This window comes from Periplaneta americana, chromosome 4, assembly GCF_040183065.1.
Source record: "Periplaneta americana isolate PAMFEO1 chromosome 4, P.americana_PAMFEO1_priV1, whole genome shotgun sequence".
Lineage (NCBI taxonomy): Eukaryota > Metazoa > Arthropoda > Insecta > Blattodea > Blattidae > Periplaneta > Periplaneta americana.
The window spans coordinates 155,428,869-155,450,882 of record NC_091120.1 but is presented as its reverse complement, the minus strand read 5'-3'; the positions used below and the strand labels follow the sequence as shown (position 1 = coordinate 155,450,882).

Sequence of the window (22,014 nt, the reverse complement as noted above, 5' to 3'; positions counted from 1 at the left end):
TTATTAAAATTTTATTTTATTTTTTTAGATTTTGATTTATTAATATTTAATTGTTTTATTGGAATTTGTTATTAAATTATTATTTATTTGTAATTATGATGGAATTAGTAATTTTGCAATTGTATTATAAAATTTTTTTAAGATTTTAAAAGGAACTAGGCAAGTAAATTTATTCTCGCATGTTTATCAAAAAATCTTTTCTTGTATTTTAATATGAAATATGACCTGCCCACTGATTAGTTTTGAAGGCCGCGGTATTTTGACCGTGCAAAGGTAGCATAATCATTAGTCTTTTAATTGTGGACTGGAATGAATGGTTTAACGAGGAGTATACTGTTTCTTATTATTTTTGTTGAATTCAATTTTTAAATTAAAAAGCTTAAATTTATTTCTAAGACTGGAAGACCCTATAGGGTTTATATATATTATTTTATTTATTTTGTTTGTTTATTTTATTTAATATTTGATATATTTTGTTGTGGTGATGGGAAGAATTAATTAACTCTTTTTGTTTAATATGCATTTATTTATGAATACTTGATCCAATTTTGTTGATTATAAGATTAAATTACGTTAGGGATAATAGCATAATCTTTTTTTAGGGTTCTCATTTATAAATGGGTTTGCGACCTCGATGTTGATTTAATCTGGGTGTAGAATTTCAATTTGTTTAGGTCTGTTCGATCTTTAAAATCTTACATGATGTGAGTTCAAACCGGCGAGAGCCAGGTCGGTTTCTATCTATAATAAATTTTATATGTTAGTACGAGACGACCAGATATTTGGAATAATTTTTTGTTTAAGATTATTATTAATTGCTACTGTTTTGGCAGATAAGTGAAATGGATTTAGAATCTTTGAATATAGATTTATTCAATAAATAATATTTATGTTTAGGGAGATTTTTGGTTTATTTATTATTTTTATTTTACTAGTTATTTTTGTTATAGTTGGTATTGCCTTTTTAACCTTGTTGGAGCGTAAAGTTTTCGGGTATATTCACATTCGTAAAGGTCCTAATAAGGTTGGTTTTATTGGTATTTTGCAGCCTTTTAGAGATGCAATTAAACTTTTTACTAGGGAGCAGACATTTCTTTCTTGTCTAATTATTTATGTTATTATTTTGCTCCAGTTTTTAGATGATTTTTGTCCTTGTTAGTATGATTTGTAATTCCTTACTTTACTAGTTTTATTTCTTTTGAGTTGGGTTTATTATTTTTTCTTTGTTGTACTAGTTTGGGTATATATACTGTTATAATTGCTGGTTGGTCATCTAATTCTAATTATGCATTATGAGGGTGATTACGCGCTGTTGCTCAGACAATTTCTTATGAAGTTAGATTGGCTTTAATTTTGTTGTCTTTTGTATTTTTAGTAGGTAGCTATAATTTAATAATATTTTATGATTTTCAGGTTGACATTTGAATAATTTGTTTTACATTTCCTTTATCAATAATTTGGTTTACTTCATGTTTGGCTGAAACCAATCGCACTCCTTTTGATTTTGCTGAGGGTGAATCAGAATTGGTTTCAGGTTTTAGTGCTGAATATAGAAGTGGTGGTTTTGCATTAATTTCTTTGGCTGAATATGCTAGTATTTTGTTTATGAGAATATTATTTTGTATCATTTTTTTGGGTAGTGATATTAATTCTATATTGTTTTATTTTAGGCTTTCTTTTCTTTCTTTTATATTTATTTGGGTTCGTGGTACAATACCGCGTTTTCTTTATGATAGGTTGATATATATGGCTTGGAGGAGATTTTTTACCCTTATCATTAAATTATTGACTGTTTTTCTTGGGTATTAAGATTTATTTATTTTATTATTAATTTAAGTGAAGTTAATAGAAGATTTTAACTTCTTTCTTATGCTTTCAAAACATATACTTTTCTTTAAAGCTTTTTAAATTTAATTATTTAGATCGGATCGGATCGGATCGGATCGGATCGGATCGGATCGGATCGGATCGGATCGGATCGGATCGGATCGGATCGGATCGGATCGGATCGGATCGGATCGGATCGGATCGGATCGGATCGGATCGGATCGGATCGGATCGGATCGGATCGGATCGGATCGGATCGGATCGGATCGGATCGGATCGGATCGGATCGGATCGGATCGGATCGGATCGGATCGGATCGGATCGGATCGGATCGGATCGGATCGGATCGGATCGGATCGGATCGGATCGGATCGGATCGGATCGGATCGGATCGGATCGGATCGGATCGGATCGGATCGGATCGGATCGGATCGGATCGGATCGGATCGGATCGGATCGGATCGGATCGGATCGGATCGGATCGGATCGGATCGGATCGGATCGGATCGGATCGGATCGGATCGGATCGGATCGGATCGGATCGGATCGGATCGGATCGGATCGGATCGGATCGGATCGGATCGGATCGGATCGGATCGGATCGGATCGGATCGGTTCGGATCGGATCGGATCGGATCGGATCGGATCGGATCGGATCGGATCGGATCGGATCGGATCGGATCGGATCGGATCGGATCGGATCGGATCGGATCGGATCGGATCGGATCGGATCGGATCGGATCGGATCGGATCTTGGAATGCACTTGCCCACATGGTAGGGAGGTTGGGATGGGCAGGGCGGAACTCGACATGCAGCCACCTCCACGTGGTGAGTTCTGGGTTGTTTCAGTTCATAGAGAATTAAACAAGCAAAGAGCTGCATCTCTTTTACATGCCAGTAATTCTACTGACATTGGCCTGTCGCATTTAAACACAATTAAAAATCATCGACGTGGGCTGGGATCGAACCCACAACCCCTAGCATAGAAGGCCAGCGCTATGCCAACTACGCTACGGAGACCGACTCTCTACTTCTGTGAATGATGGTAAGAAAATGTAAAGTATAAAAAAAAGTTTAGTAACAGTAATTACACATACTAAATCCTTAAGGTAAGAAGAATAGAAACGTCTTTTCTTTTCATTTAACAACAAATCGATTTTGTTTCTAGGAAAGATTGCTACATCGCTGTGAATTCATTAGCACTTGCCAACAGACGAAAACGCTCTTCCCTGCAGCTCTGATAGCAGTCACGAGGAGACTGCCCTTATACCCCATCATCGAGCTATAAATAAGAATATAGAGTGGCGATCGCAGCGCCATATTTGAAAACTTTTGAACCTATGTCCGCCATGTTTTAACTGGTCAACAAATGGGCGTTGTTCCTATAGTAGTAGTAGTGACTGTATAGAACATATTGCATCTTATGAATCTTATTTTATATCGCATTAGCCCACATATTCCATTACTAACACTTCTTTATTTTAACAGCTGTCAGGAAACCCATGCAGCAACCGTTTATTCCATACATCTTACGTTAATGTCGAAACTTAAAGATGTGGATACAAATGGGCGTGGTTGCTATAGGACGAGGCTGAAAAGACTGTTGCATCTTGTGAATCTTATTTTATGTTGCAGTATCTCATATATCCCATTTTTACCAGTGGGAAGGAAACCCACGCAACATTTTTTCCTTATACCTTACATGAACATTAAAGCTTTAAAATGTGAAACAAATACAAAAGTGGGCTTGGTTCCTGTAGGATGAGACGGAAGAGGTAGTCCAGGATAGTAGTATCTTGTGAATCTTATTTTATTTCTCAATAACTCTGATACCACATTTTTACCAATACTTTTTTTTTAATAGTAGTCAGTAAACCCAGGTAGCAACATTTTATTCTATACATCATAGTTAACTGGAGTTGACATGTTTTCTTTTTTTCTACTGCAATGAATCGTCGGTAGAGTGAAACGTAAGCAATGAGCATATTCAAATCTATAAATACACATTTTTTTTTTTTTTTTGTAAATTAGTAATGGTAGCATTATGAAAATGCTGACGAGAACGAATACGCTTTCAGTGGAAAACACGTAACCTTCAGTTTCGTCGGACAGACATAGGCTACTTGAAGTCATATTTATGCCAGATGTAATACAGACCTGAATTCTGGTGGCTGGTGATGTTCTACTGAATTTTCCTGTGCCACAGAAGAGAAAGTTTCTTCGGTGGAAGCCTAGAAGTGTCTTTTCTTTTTAAATGAGATGGAAAATCGAATATATTTGGTATTGCATTGGGCAACAAACGTCTCCTCTCGTTTACAAAATAGGCTACATGTGTTCAGTATCGAAATGTGCGGAACACAAAACACTATGTATTGTGGGAAACCATTTCTCTCTCTTCATTAGTGAAACCCACAGCTTAGTTAACAAATCAATTTTTAGTGGGAATCTGTAAAAAGAATGAACATGTTACAGAATCTTTCTATCAATAACTGTTATGATATGTATAGTGATATCAAATTATGGCAGACTACTGACTTAAAATATGACATATTCTTTGTTTTGTTGCTTCGGTTGCTACAATTATAAGCAGAACACACAAAAGTCATCTTAATTACGGGATTTAAAAATCTCCACGTGCTTATACATCTCCTTCTGCTAAAGCGAGCTAACCAGCTAAAACATGGCGGTCGGCAGTTCAAGCTAGTACCAGGGCTGGTAAATTTTATTTACCCGCCCTGCTAGTACCATCAAGAGCGCTGATACAGACGTGCACGCCACGCTATATTCTACTTCTATCTCGTTGTACCCTATCCCCGCGGTGCTCAGGTTTAAGACGAAGTACGCGTCTTGTAGCAGCCTTGCAAAATACCTATTCATAAACTGATTTACTATTAATACAAGTAGTAAAATAGTTACTCTTAAAGCGTAAATGTAACAGAAACAATGCAAAATTATTTGTTGCAACTGGAAAGTGTAATGTAGACATGTTCACAAGATGTGTGTTCGTAAATTTGTTTAAAAGGTAATGGTATCAAAAATAATACAGCTATTTATGCAAAAAGTTGTGAAATGATAGCGTTTTAAGCACGAGAGGTGAAGATTGTCCACAGACCCGAAGGGGGGTTGAACAACACGGTGAGTGCTTAAAACGCTAGTTTTGCACGAGTTTCATACAAGATTTTTTAGACAGTCCCTCGAGAATCTCTAATGTATTTATATTTTAAAGGAAATAAAATTATTGATTCGTTCTCTCGCAATGGCGAACTTCTGATGTTAAAGACGAATGAGTATTGCAATGGTATGGAAAGAGAGAGATGTCACGGCCTTCGGATATGTTATGGTGATTGTTTTGCTGTATGTTAGGAAGTTTTTCCTGCTTGTCAGGCATGCACTTTTTGCCATTTGATTAAAGTTGTAAAGCAAACGTTGTAAATTATCTTCTGAAGTTGTCATAAACACAATACCATCATCTGGAGACCGAGTCATGGCGGGATAACCATTACATCTAGTACAGAGGAAATGCTGTACTCCCATGCCTATCCAGAGGCTATAGGTGGGAACCCCACCACTGGACTTACTTCCACTAGGCTAGTAACCTGTTGGGAGGACATCTTCTTACTGAAAAGTCTCTACAAATACAATAATAATAATAATAATAATAAAAATAATAATAGTAATAATAATAATAATAATAATAATAATAATAACAGTTTTAATAATAGAGCTTGTAAAATCATTACAAGCACGCTTATGTTAGTCTTAGACCGACTACTCTGGAACTGGAAATTTATTTGTGCCAGTAGTGTAGTTCGAATATTTGAGACTGAAAATTGCTTTAATCGCACCATAAAATTTCTCACATTCTTGTACGTGAACCACGTTTGTTAAGATAATGGTCAAGTGCTGTAAAAACACAAATGAACTAGAAGCAAGAGATGAACAATACAGACTTAAATATCGAAAGTCTGGTTTGAAATAGAATCTAAAATTCTGCATTTTATCGTTACATAAGTATGCGTGACCTTCTACCTTGCGTTCACGAAAACAGGCAAGAAAGCTCACAATACAGTACAGACTGATTTTAAACCTATAAATATCATCAGCACCTAAGAAATAGAGCCTACAGGATATTGGCTCTCCCTTCCTTTTTTCATACTTAGTACTAAATTGTAAGTTAAGGAAAACCTGGATAATTTCAATACACGCTCTTATTTTAGCACACTCGTCTTTCTGTTCTTCCTCCTCGCCTTTCTGTTCTTCCTCTTTGTTTTTCTGGACTCCTCATTCTTCTGTGCTTCCACCTCTTAATATTACTCCTCGTCTTTCCTTTCTTCTTGTTTTTCTGCTTTTCCTCTTAGATTTTCTGCTCTTCCTCGTCGTATTTCTATTCCTCTTCTTCTTTTTATTCTTTTTTCTCGTCTTTCTGTCCGTTTTTCTATTCCTGTACTTCTGGACGTATTGTTTTTCCTCTTAACTTTTTCATATTTTGTCGTCTTTCTTTTCTTCCTCTTCGTATTTCCGTTTTCCTGCTCGCCTTTCTATTCTTTCAGACTCATTATTCTCTGCTTCCTCTTAGTTTTTTTATTCCTCCTGCTCTTTGTATTCTTCCTCGTAGCCTTTCTGTTTCTCTTCGTTTTTCTTTCTTTTTCCTCGCGTTTCTGTCCTTCTTTGTCTTTATATTCTCTCTCCTTTCCTTTCTGCTTTTCGTCGTCTTTATATCATTCTTTCTAGAATTTCTGTTCTTCCTCCTCGCCTTGTGTTGTAAAAGCATTTGTCTGGAGGTGAGGAAAAGAACAGTGATTTTTAAGTATTTAAACTTTATATTCTCCTTTATAGAGACAAGAAATATCTGGCGAAACTACCGACAGTGAGTGTGATAGTACCATTTCACAACGAACACTGGAGCACACTTCTGAGAACTGTGGTCAGCGTCCTCAACAGATCACCAGAACATCTCCTCAAGGAAATAATTTTAGATGATGACTCCAGTTTAAAAGGCAAGTGGTATAGATACTAAGTATAAGTACCATATCGACAGACCCAAAGAGAGAAATGAGGCAGCTTAAATAATTATATCACCATATTTCTTCTAAGATGTTATTATTTATTACAGCCTTAGCTATGATATTACCAGCTTCCTTAAAAATGAGGACCTCGGTCTTTATGGAGATATTTATATTATGACTGTTTTAAGTGAGAACAGATTGTTGAAGATAATTCTCGGTGTCGGCAAACAAAACCTAGTCATTTCCGAAGAGTAATGTGTTAAGGGTTTTTTTTTATAAAAATAAGTACATCTATACAATTGATGTTAAATACTATTATCTTGTAATGGGGTAACAATATTTTTGAATGGAATGAAACAGAAGTGTCTGTTTCTTGACCAATTTTTTTCAACAATTTATTGATCGATCAGCGCATTTAGCGCTATACAGATCATTTCTAAAAAATATAAATACAATATATGACACTGAATTGAGGGCAGCCTAGATTGGGCTCCTCAATGAACAAAAATAATTGTTAATAAATAATTATTTATATAGGTTGGTGTGATGATGAATTTTGATTATAATATGAGGTCCATTGGAAGTCGGCTCTTGATTCTGGTGGAAAATTAGGACTTCCTTCCGAGAGAGTAATGGATGGCGCCTCGAACATTTTCCAGTTTGTTATAGAACTTCTTAGCTTGTGAATGAATAAACTGTTTGATTGTGTCAATACCAGTTTCTCTGTGTAGTTGGCTCTTACAGACAAACCAAGGAGAATTGAGTGAAATTAGTAGGACTTTATTTTGAAGTGACTGGATGTGTTTAATTTCACTTATAGCAGCTCCTCCCCAGACAGGACAGGCATAAAGCAGTAGAGGTCGTAATAGAGATGTGTAAAGTAGCATGCAATTTTGTAGCTTTTGAGATGATTTCTTTTTGAGGAGCGGATATAATTTAGCGAGTCTTGCGTAGGCCAATTTAAAACAACAATTTAAAACATTTCTTAAGTAGTCAAATATACCTTGACGTTTGTGCCCATAAACCACGTAATAACAATTGTAAAACATTTATATTATTTTGTGATTTAATCATATAAACATATCCAAGCAGTGGTAATATATTAGTAATCATTCCTCATATTATTTTTATGTTTACAAAAATCACTATTTAAAAGTGATGCAAACATAAAAACATTAATGATTGGTAATGAGATTATAAGCTTATTCCTTTCTTTCTTGTTAAATAAACAGAGATACTGTAGAACCAAACTATTGAACAGAAAATTGTAAAAATAATAGCTTCTGTAGACAATTGTGCGTGCATATCAAGTGGGGTCAGGACTATTGGCTTGTAATCCTTTAAGAAAGAGAGGACCGAATAAAATTATTGTTGTCCTACCTGTATGTCATGTGGTCTTTTGTAACGATTCTTCTGTGCTGGCGACATAAAGATAGATTTAGATGTTATCACTAGGTCCTGAATTATTACATTACTTAAAATAATTTATATATACTCGTATTACTTAGAATAATCAGGCATAAAAGGCAATTAATACATAAAAAAGCACAATAGACAGGCAAAAAAGTCAATTAAAATGAAAGAGGCGCTATAGGTTCAAGACAATACATAGGCCTAATATAATTCATCATTTAATTTATATGATATTCATGCAGTACATCTTGCTGTTCATTGCTCATTACCACAGTGTACAGCCATAGACACAAAAATGGCCAATCTCCTGTAGCATGAATGTGTGAGTCCAGTCCACTTCGGGCAGCTCCTGGTTCACATGACTATTAAAAGAATGTTTGCACCTAATTTACTCCTTGAATATATCTTCGTTGTAGATTATTCATTACATTTGACCTATAAACAATTGGAAAAGGCAGAAAACAAAGGAAAATAGAGCGGAGTCGTACAAAATAAATTCCTTCACGTGTAAACCTAAGCTCTCACGGAATCAACCAAAGTACTGGGTGATAATCACGTCAATGTGAGTGTCCATGATGGGGATACTGCTAATGATGAGAGAGAAAAACCGATGTGCTTTTAGTATCAGTTTGTTATTGAGTAAAAATGTATTTGTGTGTGACTGACTTAAAGAAAGAATTAATTCATTTATGGTTTTCAGCCCAAGGGCAGGTCTTTCACTGCAAACCCAGCATTCTCCAATATTTTATGTTTTGTACGTCCCTTTTAGTTTCCGCATACTATTCATATATCTTAATGTCGTCCATCATGTGATATCTTCTTCTGCCCCAAACTTTTCTTTCGTTCACCATTTCTTCCTGTTCATTCTTTAGAGTAGACAGTTTGTTCTCAGGCAGTGCCGTGTTTGCAGTTTTTCTTGGGAAAGATAAATCCAGTAGTTTTCCGTTACTTTCCACACTCGCTCACTCACTCACTCACTCACTCACTCACTCACTCACTCACTCACTCACTCACTCACTCACTCACTCACTCACTCACTCACTCACTCACTCACTCACTCACTCACTCACTCACTCTTTTTTGTAATCTTTTTTCTATCGTTTATATGTCTTTATTGCAAATGTAATTGAAAAATAACTAGGGAAACAATCTTGAATCAATATTGCTTATGTTATTCGTAAATAAGTAAGTAGGAAGGTGTAGGGATTCATAATTTGGATGGTATTTAACTATGGTTTTATTCTCCTTGTATATCTTATCACAAATATATTTATTGATTACGCAACTGGTAAATTCGCGATTTTAAAAACGTAATTATTTAGAAATGTCAAAACATGTAATATTACAACCTATGTAGTGGGGCATGTTGAAATATATAAAAAAACACACTCACTCACTCACTCACTCACTCACTCACTCACTCACTCACTCACTCACTCACTCACAAAAAAATCCCTCCCCCTCCCGCTCCCACTCCCCCTCCTTCCCTCTCTCTCCCTCCCTTAGTTATATTTTCAATTTTTTCTCATTTTTCTTCTGTTCCCTTCTATAATTTCTTTCTTTCTTCTTTATTTTTTATTCGTTTCTCTCATTCTTTCTTTTTTAATATCGTCTTCTTCTCTTCGTCCCTCAGTATTACTTTATCTTTCCTTCGTTTCGTCTTTCTGCTATTCGCTCTCTATCTTCTCTTTTTGTGTGCTTTACTTCATTTAGTGTCCCTTAATTTCTTCTGTTTCTTCCGGTCTTTTTTCGTGTTTGCTTCTTTATTTCCATTCCATTTCCTTTCCTCAGAAAGTAGCAATCTTTCTGAACGCAAGGGAGTAGCGCGTGCTATTTATTCTCTTACAGTATTTCTGCGCTATCGCCATAAAAATATTTCCCTAGAGGAGTGTTGAAATAAATCAGCGAGGCCATACAGAACGTGTAGATACCAACTGCCCGACATAATGGAAAAATCCAAACTGACAGTTTAGCATTCATTTCATTTCCCCTTGTTTCTGTTTTGTTTTTACGCTCTCATTCCTATCTTCTACCTATTTGTCATTGTCTTGAACCTGTCTCCAAAGGAAGCAATTATTGCTGTCAGAAACAGAACATTTTTAGACGTTTTCACCGAGAAGCCTTTGCAGAAGCTGTTCCAAAAGACTTAGCGACTTATTACGAGTTTGATATAGCAAGGAAACAAAGCTTTGGCTAACAAAAGACGACGCAGAGCGTTTGTTCGCAATGTGCGGTCTTCCAGTTAACTGCAAAGTTTCATGTCTTCGCCAGTGTACTCGTGATTTCAGCCCCTGTTCTTGATGTTCCACGAGTTAACGGAAACTTATATCGAAGTATTTCAACTGTAATAATCGTAAGCGAATGTTTAATTAGTCTATGACAATAAACCACATATAGCATGCTGTATTGTTCGCTGTTCTCGCAAAATACCTCACATAACTTGTGAGTAAGCAGTGCTCGAAAATATTGTTGGTAAAATACGAATTTCATTAAAATCGGTAAATAATTTTATTATTAAACCAAATATATTAGGGTATACTGACTTAGCGTTGGGTAGATGGCTAATACATCAACTATACAGCGAAAACTCTTGTTAAAATCCTGGTAAGTTGAGTTTGAAATTTTTACAGACAAAACGATAGACAGATCGTCCTCGGTGGTCTAATGGTTAGCGTGCCTTCCAATGCATTCGAGTTCGCTCGTTCAAATACTGTCGAAAGCGATTAATTCTTAATGGTGATAAAAAAAATCCTTACATAGATTCGCAGAATAAATAGAGGCACATGTAATAGATTTACAGTAAATACGAGAATCATATCCCCGAATAGGAGGGCTTCAAGCTAAATTAACCGGTCGTTTCTCGATCATGCCAAGATTCAATTATGGAAGTGGGACAATGGACCCGAATTGGAGGCTGAAGTGTGAATTAGTTCAACTCTCCATGTATATTTCAAGGTGACGGGCAGTTTTTCTCGGGATGTTTCTGTTTGCCTATCAGAATTTCACCAATTCCGCATTACTGTCTTATTAAATCGTTCCAAGAAGAGGAACACACGGACTTACACAATCGGTGTAACATTCTCGTATCTACAGTATGATTCACTTGACCCGTTTTAGTTGATGTAACCCTGCATTTTATAGACTGCTCTCGAAATTTCTGTACCCATTTATAGAAGATGTCAACTCAAGTTTAGGCGTAACACTTTTATACTATAATGAGTCATCTGCGCCTTTCTCATCGAAAATAGGCAAATTTGTATATTATTAGGTGGTTAAGGAACGTTAGCGCCAGTCGATGTTAGGCACTTTTTCCTTGTAGTATTTTTTTATTTTACTTGGTTATTTAACGACGCTGTATCAACTACAAGGTCATTTAGCGTCGATGGGATTGGTGATAGCGAGATGGTATTTGGCGAGATGAGGCCGATGATTCGCCATAGATTACCTGACATTTGCCTTATGGTTGGGAAAAACCTCGGAAAAACCCAACCAGGTAATCAGCCCAAGCGGGAATCGAACCCGCGCCCGAACGCAACTCCGAATCGGCAGGCAAGCGCCTTAGCCGACTGAGCTACGGTTATGGATCTGTGAAATTTCTGACATGCATTTTTATACCAAATAATCTGAAACGTTTATCACAGATTTGTTACATTGTGCAATACACAAATTTTTACTTTGTTATTCCAATGAATTTACTTATAATTAACTTTTGTTTTTTTTTTTTAATACTGAATTATGTACTGTCTTCCTCCAACGAGTTTAGTGCTGGGACCTGAGGTATTCTTGCCATCGATGCGGGGGGATTGCACGTAGATTCTTTTGTTGCTACAGCTAAGCCGAGCAGAGCTGAGTGGGAAATATTAATCGTCCAAAAATATGCAGTCTTCAGTTTGTAGTAGTGTGTGAATATTTCATATACATATTGTTTACCTAGGCCTATGTGATTTTTTTATAAATATATTAAATAATATTTTTGCAATTTTTGCTCAAACATTTCCCTGACGTTAGCTATGTTAACATTATATGAATTACTCATATTAAATATTTCACCGTTACAATTCATTTTTAAGGAAACATGCTGTGGAAAATGGGTCAACGAGACGAGTAGATATTTTAGCGTACAATGCTGACACTAAACAGGGCATCATTGTGGACCCCACGATACGTTTTGAAGTAGAATGTCATCAGTCAGGCGAGGTCCACCTTGAGAAGAAGTCGATCTATGAGCCTACAGTCAACTATTTCAAGCTGAAATATGCCTTAATTCACGTTGAGGTATTCGGCTTGCTCATAGGTGCTCGAGTGACTATACTAGCTTTTTTCAAAGAATTTCGGCGGCAGTTTGCTCTGCCAACATCTCTGAGGGATGACATTGTGATAATTGTGTTAAAAAATCCTGCCAAATCCTAATTAATCACATGGTGCCACATTAATGGCAAGTGTAATTTTTCACGCCCTTTTCTTTGTATCCCTTTTTTAAAAATTAATATCTATGTTTACATATGTATAATAATTTTTTTTGAGGATATACTCAAAGGCTACCCTCAATGGGGGGGCAGTTTAATATTATTATTATTATTATTTTTTTTTTTAATTGATTACTTTACAAATTTAATTCAATTCTACTAATCACTAAATTTTAAAGTATGATTCTTTTCATTTATATTATTGTAGTTTTATTATGATTTTTATGTTTATTTATTTTATTGTATTTGTATTTCTGATGGTGTGATGGCCTTAACTTCACCAGAATAAAGAAATAATAGAGTAAATAAATAAATAAAATGTTCTACAATAATGTCCTTCTCTGAACACGTAAGTGCGAATGGTTGTATCCCTATCTCGCCAAAAATACGTTAGGAAACTAATAGGCATACTGCTTTCGTAAATTGGGCGAATCTTTCCAGAATGATTGTACTTCCTTCCAGACTGGCGATGTCACTGTTCCCTCCCACTCCAGTACCGCGCTAGACTAGTCGGAACCGCATTCCTCTCAGCCCTAAACTCCTCAGAGGATGACAGTACATGTAATTGTATATTCTCCAATTTATGTAGAACTGCCGTAGTAAGCGAAAGTCTATCTGCTGGTGGATAAGTAAATGCGGGCCACCTTATAGAAGTGGACGCACCGTACGTACTTCCTGCTCGTAGTCCATCAACATGCTTTGTACAGGGCACAGTTGAATTCGAAAGTTCTAGCCAGAGTTAGGATTTTGTTTAAAAACAGACCTGCAACTCTTTGACACGCGGTGAACCGAATTATTATTTCCGACTTGGAGTTATTTTTAGCCTTAACGTTAGCTTCACTGCTGTAGCGAAAGCGGGCCGAAGACTGTTATCTCTACAGACCTTACTTTCTTCCCGTCCCTCTCGCATCGAACGGAATATATGTAGCGAGCTGGGGTAAAAATACATTTCCCTTTGAACTTTTATAACTTCCCTCCCTTTTGCTCCTACAAATCATTTTAAACTGATAGTGCTGACGTTCATTTTCGTGTATATACGGGCGAATTCTCGAGGCGCACGCCATAGGACAATGGTTCGCAGTTGTGCCGATTGGTTGTTTGAGTAACAAGGGCCCAAGAATGCTCAAGAGTCGAGACAATCGCAAGGACATTTTTGTCCCTCAGAATTGCAAACAATTGAAGTGGTGCGTACTAGACGTTCGAGATCGGGACAGCATAAAAAGTGACAGGAGATTTGAGAAAATCCCAAAGATGGTGTGTAACGTCTATACAGATATTAAGTTGGTGTAATTATGATAAATACTATTTGCTGTAAGTTCAGTGTGTCTATATTTAACAACAGCCTTCCTTACTTTGTTTAACTGTTGAATGATCTCTTGAAGTTGACTTACGGAAGATTTTGTGTAACTTGTTTCATACAGTTTGTATTTTGTAAACCTAAGGCTTCGCGTTCTAATTGTGGACCGTTTTTGCAAAACTTGCTAACTGGAAAATTTGCGAAATTGAGATTTTGGTGGATTCGTTAACATAAAGCAGGTCTCTACACGATGTTAAAGTTATCTTAGGAAAATTGAATTATTTCTCTTCATTATAGTGTGTCAAAGTGTGATGGTTGCACCTATAACCTATTAAAATTTGTTTTCATTCAATTTTTTGTATCTCCTGTAAAATTTAGTTTTTTCAGTTGGCAAGTTTTGCAAAAACGGTCCTCAATTCATGTTGTTACATAATTTTACAAGTTTTTTTTATTACTTTTTCGAAAGTACTCTACTATTTTTGTTTTACTGGTATAGGGTGTAAGAGGTATAAATGCTGTTCTTTTCACAGTCGTCTGGTACAGTCTACATCCACAGGATCAAAAATGTCCATACGACATAGGGTCAAAACTTGATAGTTATCCGAGAAAAACTTCTTTCGTTATTTTATTTGCGTTATACTGCTTATATTGTTAGTAAAATTACGAAAACAATTTCTTCAGTAGGTATAGCTAGCAAATGGTTAATATTAGTTTAAATAAATATTTGTGTTCTATTACGTTTTCGTTAAATTAAATAATATATGCTTAAATTTGTTAATATTCAGGCTTGAGAGACGTGGTAACATGTTGAGCAGCAGAACTCTACACAGACATACGTACATGTCAGCTGAGTTCAAGCTCCCTATCCATAGGTCTACTGCCGAGCGGATGAGAGTTCAGTACAGGATATTCGATAAACAACTTACAATATCATTAAGAATTTAGGAATATCGTATGTTATTAATTTATGGAGAAAGTCGTCGTAATTCAAGTGAGACAAGAATTATGTACCGTAAACGTTTTCCGGAAAGGTTACCTAATCGGCGAACTTTTGTAGCAGTTTCTCAACGATTATTAGAAACTAGGAGTCTCTTACCCCGTTTCGAAAATCACACACCAGAAATTTGTTTAAAAATGGCATTGCTTTATGGAAGCGGGAGAGATTATAATGTTGAATTAGAAAAGAAGTTCGTGTGATTTTGTGCAGTAAATCATTATTGTTTCTTTTTTAGATGTACAATTAAAAATGGAGCAATATTGTTAAACAAAATGGAAATTATCATAATGTTCTTCTATTAATGAGATTGAAAGTTTGTGTCTGCTGCTCGTTTTATGTAAACAACAGTTGTCTTGGTCCGCCCCTGCATTAGAACAGTACATCTGTTTTGTACCGGTATGTTTGTACCCGCTTGAGCTACACCGTGTACTTCTGAACGCCCTCCTCCCCATCCATCAACGTTGTCAAGCGTTTAATATTGTAAACTTTAATAATTAGTTAAATATTGCAATTCTAAAAAAATTGTGAGGACATTTTTTTTCCTTATGACATGAATAATCATCAGTTAAAATAATGGTACTTATACCCCTTACTCCCTGTAGAAGTGTAGCCTACATTTTGACGTTGTCTGTGTAATATTGTTTCCGTTCATTACTTTTTGGCCCTCATTTTGTCTGTACAACTTCACTATTTCCACTTTATTTTCTCTTACTCTTTCTATAGCTATGCTTGTATTGTGCATTAGTATGTTTCGCGTCCATGTCAAAGCAATACGGTACTGAATAACATTATTTTAAAATATATTGCAACTCACTCACTCACTCACTCACTCACTCACTCACTCACTCACTCACTCACTCACTCACTCACTCACTCACTCACTCGCTCCCTCCTTTCTTTTAAATTTATTTTCAACATGCTCCATTACACAACTACGCCTTGACGTTCTCTTGTGATACAATACCGGTAATTATTGTAAGTGTATTGACAAAATTGAACATATGTTTGTTTTTACAAGTTGAAGGATTATACAATATTTTGATCAACAGTGCGGTCGCGCCAGTCTTGATCCAAAAAATCATGGGCTGGAACAAGCCTGTACTCGGCATGTCCACACCTCTGTGGAGTAACGGTCAGCGCGTCTGGCCGCGAAACCAGGTGACCCGGGTTCGAATCCTGGTTCGGGGAGTTTACTTGGTTTTCCCTCAACCCAATACGAGCAAATGCTGGGTAACTTTCGGTGCTGGACCCCGGACTCATTTCACTGGCATTAACACCTTCATTTCATTCAGACGCTAAATAACTAGAGATGTTGATACAGCGTCGTAAAATAAGCCAATAAAATAAAAAAACACGCGGCATTTTAGATCCGTAATCTCCGGCGTATTGTACTCATTAATTAATGGCATGCACACAATCATTTATTTCACAATCATTTTATTTCACTAGAGTCGACGGCAATTCGGAAGGCGGTAGTCTGCTAGCGTTTGCGTCGAGAGAGACAGATTGAGAGATCAAGGCAACGTACAACCACAGTCTACTATATACAATCACGAAGCTTGAGTTTTGAGGGTGCTAGAAGCAATAGACTGTGACGGTACTATTTTGCATTGCCTGTAATGAGGCGATATTAGCGATCCTAGTGGTGAGCAACTTCCTAATATTTGCATATTTACTACGTATTGAGCTTCGCTACTGTATACGTGGTACAGTCATTAAGTTCTAATACTGAGCGCATAGTGGCGTTGTGGTGCACTATAGCGCATAGGTGGCGCCATGGTATGATACCTTGTCAGTTAGTCTCTCGACCCAACAAGAGACAGTTGAGTGCATGCACTGTAAGCAGAACTACGGTCTTTGTTGTGACGGTGATTTGAATGCGCGCGTCGAAACTCGAGTATGTTGCAGTTTGAGCAACGGGCAAACGACACGTTCTGTCAGAAATTAGGCGAAACTGCTATAATCGATCATAACTGGAGACGAAACATGGTGTTTCCTTTACGATCCGCAACTGAAGCGACAATCCGCCACCTGGAAAACGCCATTATTTCCACGACAGAAAAATCCGCAACAAGGCAGGTCAAAAGGCAAGGTGATTCTTTCACAGTTTTTTTTATTCAAATGAAATTGTTCACATAGAATTCATCCCACAAGGTGCAACTGTAGACAAGATCCTCTACAAAGAGATTCTTGGCCGTTTAAGCAATTCAATTCGTCGTAAGCGTCCTGAGCTTTGGCATAGGAAGAATTGGCTGTTGCTACACGACAACGCCCCTGTACATCGCTCCATCCTTGTCCAAGAGGAACTTGCAAGGCAACAGGTCGCTGTTTTGCCACATCCTCCGTATTCACCTGATCTCGCACCATGCGATTTTTTTTCTCTTTCCCCTCATGAAATCAATCCTACGAGGGCGTAATTTTTATGCGGCCGAAAAGGTCATGACTGCCACAAGAGAAGCCGTACGGCATCTTCCTGCCAACATCTTTCAGCGGTGCTTCCAGCAGCTACACCAACGTTGGCAGACGTGTATAGTGGCCAACGGCGACTATATTGAGAAAGGATGTCGATCTGTTTAAGTGTACGCCGTATCACGCGGCATCTTCGGAGACATCCAGATTCTTGTGGCTGCCTACCCTTCAGGCGTCAGTGTCAGAACTTAATGGCTGTACCACGTATACTAGACTGTGGTACAACATTGCCACATCGTACTTCACGAGCACGTTCAATACAAATACAGCAGGAGAAAATTTAAATTATCAAAAGACAATAATAATCTTACTGTTGATTACTGTAAGCATGACACCAAACAAACCCTCTTTCCTTCACTAACAATATTCTTTGCACGGTTCTCAATCCCACACCACATGCTTCTGCAGTCGTTTCTTGCACGTTGGCAACTTTGCAGCAAGCATCGAGATGGCCGGCAGCGTTCTGCTCGTCAACGTTTTTAAAATAATAGTACTGTACACCTTAAACAATATTTTTCGCGCCTGTCTGTGCAATACTTGCCTTTTTACAGTCTCTTCTTTCATTTATTTATCTTACACACACACACACACACAGACACACACACACACACACACAGTAAATGTTAGTTTTACTTATTCAATGTATTGAAACACTCACACGTTAACAAACGAACTCGGGAAGTACTTGTTAAAGACTGATTTCGATTGGTTCTACTGTACAAGCTTGTGACGTCACATACCAGAAATGTTACGACGCATATTGCAGCCGACCGCCTTCCAAACTGCCGTCTAGTCTAACCTGTATTACAGCAGTTGCTGAAAGTGGTGCTCATTGGTTTGGTTTATTATATATAATAGATCACAGACACATTACATACAACAATTTTACACAAAGATATATAATTATTTAAATACAATTTGTACGTTTTACCTATTAACATATTTGTTTTGTCTTGCACTAGCTTTCAGTTATTGTGCAAGACTCAACTCATTCTATAATATTGGTACCATCAGTATTGGTTTACCTTCCTAAGATGTACTTCCCTCTTCACTCTGCAATGTGCAGCTAGCGTATCTAAATCATCTCTAATTCTAGTTTCTTCCATACCTCTTTCCTTACAAAAGTATTTATACAGTTCATACAAGCTCTCTCTCGTAGGTAAGCCTTCATTCCTTAATTTTATTTCATAATATTCTTTTGACGTACCTTCAAAACTATTAAATTTAGAAATAAAAAAGATAGCCAAATAATTTCTAACTAAGTCAAATATGTTATTATCTGTGAGTCTAGACAAAGCGTACCTTCCAAACTTGAATTTATTAGTCAGCTCAGTAACTGTACTTTCCCTTAATGCTTCCTTCCTTCTATTTTTTAATTTTGCAATCTTCTCCGGTATTTTATTTTCCGTGTATTTGTTTATTATTAAGGGATGTTGACTTTCCTCGTATTTCTCCATACATCTACACTTGTTACTTTCTTCCATGCATAATTTTACATCTATAACAAGAAAAAGAAAGAACCATATATACACATACACATACACATACACATACACTACAATTGTTTCACTATTTATTTATATATTTCTTAATTACTTTCGTTCACATCTATTTCCTTTATTCTATCCATTCTAATTTTTTTAACCAAAAAAAGATATAAACCTAATTGCTTTTGCAATTTTATGTTATTAATGTTCATGAGCTTTTTTATAGCTATTTCTTTATTTATTTGAAGGAATTTTTCTTTTATAAATTTCTTACGTATATCTTCAGTATTTTGACACTCAAGAACAATGTGAATGTCATCTTCTCTCCTTCCACACAATGGGCATGTGCCTTGAGGTATATTGCCTCTATTATTTCTTAATTTCCAAATCCCCAGTCTAAATCAAGCTAGTCCAAATCTTTCCTTCATATTCACATTTTCTATATATGTACTCCTTCCCAATATTTTTTTATATTCATTAAAAAATATTAGGGATCGCATTTCATTGTTACTACTGAAATCATTTTGCCTAGTTATATTTTTACATCTTGATTTAATTAGATTTAGGCTTGCTGACATATTTCTTGTAGCTAAATTATTCCATAAAAGTGGTGCTCATTGACTCGACTTTCGTTGTCATGCGGCCGTAATTCTTGGACTACAGTAACTCTGCAAGGTTTCAATTAAAAACGTTTAGTGCCATCTGCGTGGCTCAATCGGTTAAGGCGCTTGCCTGCCAGTCTGAAGTTGCGTTCGGGCGCGGGTTCTATCCCCGCTTGGGCTGATTACCTGGTTGGGCTTTTTCCGAGGCTTTTTCCAACCGTAAAGTTAACGTCAGGTAATCTATGGCGAATCCTCGGCCTCATCTCGCCAAATACCATCTCACTATCACCAATCTCATCGACACTAAGTAACTTAGTAATTGATACAGCGTCTTTAAATAACCAACTAAAAAAACTTAAAAAAAAACTAAAAAGTTTAGTAGCCGTATGGGCTGAAGTTTTTGTTACGCCTACTTCTTGTGCAACGCATGGATTTATAGGAGAACGTTGAAGTGATGCATCAATATCATCAAGTTTTGCTTCTGTTAGAACCCTTCGTTTTGGCCCACGAATTTTAGAGTTCAGCGATCCCGTTTCTCTTACTCTAATGACAAGGTTTCGCACTGTACCTCTATTTGGAGGTCGAATATCGAAAAATTTCTCTACAAATTCCTACACACTTGTCGGCATAATAATATAATCCGGTGACCTTATCTGAAACTTAAAACACAATCACGATTTTCTATTACAGTGCAAATAAAATACATATATACCTAAGAACCTTAGCCCTACTGATGACATTCAATTCTTCCTTCGAGAGATGAAAACATGTAAGCAAGTGTAGCTCAATTGGTAGGGAGTTGGATACGTACTGGAAGATTCCGAATTTATTTCCGGATCGTGGCGGGATTTCTGTCGTTTCCAGAACTTGTAGAACGGTGACGATGCCCACTCAGTCTCTTATGGAACTGACAAGGGAAGGGTTTCGGCTCGAACAGGAATTTCGTATCCAAAATTTGTATACAGGCCAATCTTTACATATTTGTAAAGCTCCCAAAAGCATTCGTTTGTGTAATGTGTGGTTTGTCTGTTAGATCACTCTACAAGTTGAGGGGTGGGGAGAGTACTGCACAAGTTAAGGGGAAGGGACACTTTACCCGTAAGCCTAGCCTAGCCTAGAAGCTAGTGCGAGTGGTAAAATGTCTAAAGCCCATTTAAAAACATTTTTCTCCAACGTTCTGTCTGAAAATATTGCAGCTAATCAAAAGTATATACTGTTGTGTGAGTCATTGAATGCGCACAAGGACGCAACCTTAATACTTACTTACAAATGGCTTTTAAGGAACCCGAAGGTTCATTGCCGGCCTCACATAAGCCCGCCATCGGTCCCTATCCCGTGCAAGATTAATCCAGTCTCTATCATCATATCCCACCTTCCTCAAATCCATTTTAATATTATCCTCCCATCTACGTCTCGGCCTCCCTAAAGGTCTTTTTCCCTCCGGTCTCCCAACTAACACTCTATATGCATTTCTGGATTCGCCCATACGTGCTACATGCCCTGCCCATCTCAAACGTCTCGATTTAATGTTCCTAACTATGTCAGGTGAAGAATACAATGCGTGCAGTTCTGTGTTGTGTAACTTTCTCCATTCTCCTGTAACTTCATCCCGCTTAGCCCCGAATATTTTCCTAAGCACCTTATTCTCAAACACCCTTAACCTATGTTCCTCTCTCAAAGTGAGAGTCCAAGTTTCACAACCATACAGAACAACCGGTAATATAACTGTTTTATAAATTCTAACTTTCAGATTTTTTGACAGCAGACTAGATGATAAAAGCTTCTCAACCGAATAATAACACGCATTTCCCATATTTATTCTGCGTTTAATTTCCTCCCGAGTGCCATTTATATTTGTTACTGTTGCTCCAAGATATTTGAATTTTTCCACCCCTTCGAAGGATGAATCTCCAATTTTTATGTTTCCATTTCGTACTATATTCTGGTCACGAGACATAATCATATACTTTGTCTTTTCGGGATTTACTTCCAAACCGATCGCTTTACTTACTTCAAGTAAAATTTCTGTGTTTTGCCTAATCGTTTGTGGATTTTCTCCTAATATATTCACGTCATCCGCATAGACAAGAAGCTGATGTAACCCTTCAATTCCAAACCCTGCCTGTTATCCTGAACTTTCCTAATGGCATATTCTAAAGCTATGTTAAAAAGTAAAGGTGATAGTGCATCTCCCTGCTTTAGCCCGCAGTGAATTGGAAAAGTATCAGATAGAAACTGACCTATACGGACTCTGCTGTATGTTTCACTGAGACACATTTTAATTAATCGAACTAGTTTCTTGGGAATACCAAATTCAATAAGAATATCATATAATACTTCCCTCTTAACCGAGTCATATGCCTTTTTGAAATCTATGAATAACTGATGTACTGTACCCTTATATTCCCATTTTTTCTACATTATCTGTCGAATACAAAAAATCTGATCA

General features: G+C 36.8%; 1 pseudogene; it reads left to right on the top strand.

Annotated features, from left to right (window-relative positions):
* The first annotated feature begins 889 nt into the window (after positions 1 to 889).
* Positions 890 to 1,831, top strand: LOC138698962 (NADH-ubiquinone oxidoreductase chain 1-like; annotated as a pseudogene).
* Positions 1,832 to 22,014: the final 20,183 nt, after the last annotated feature.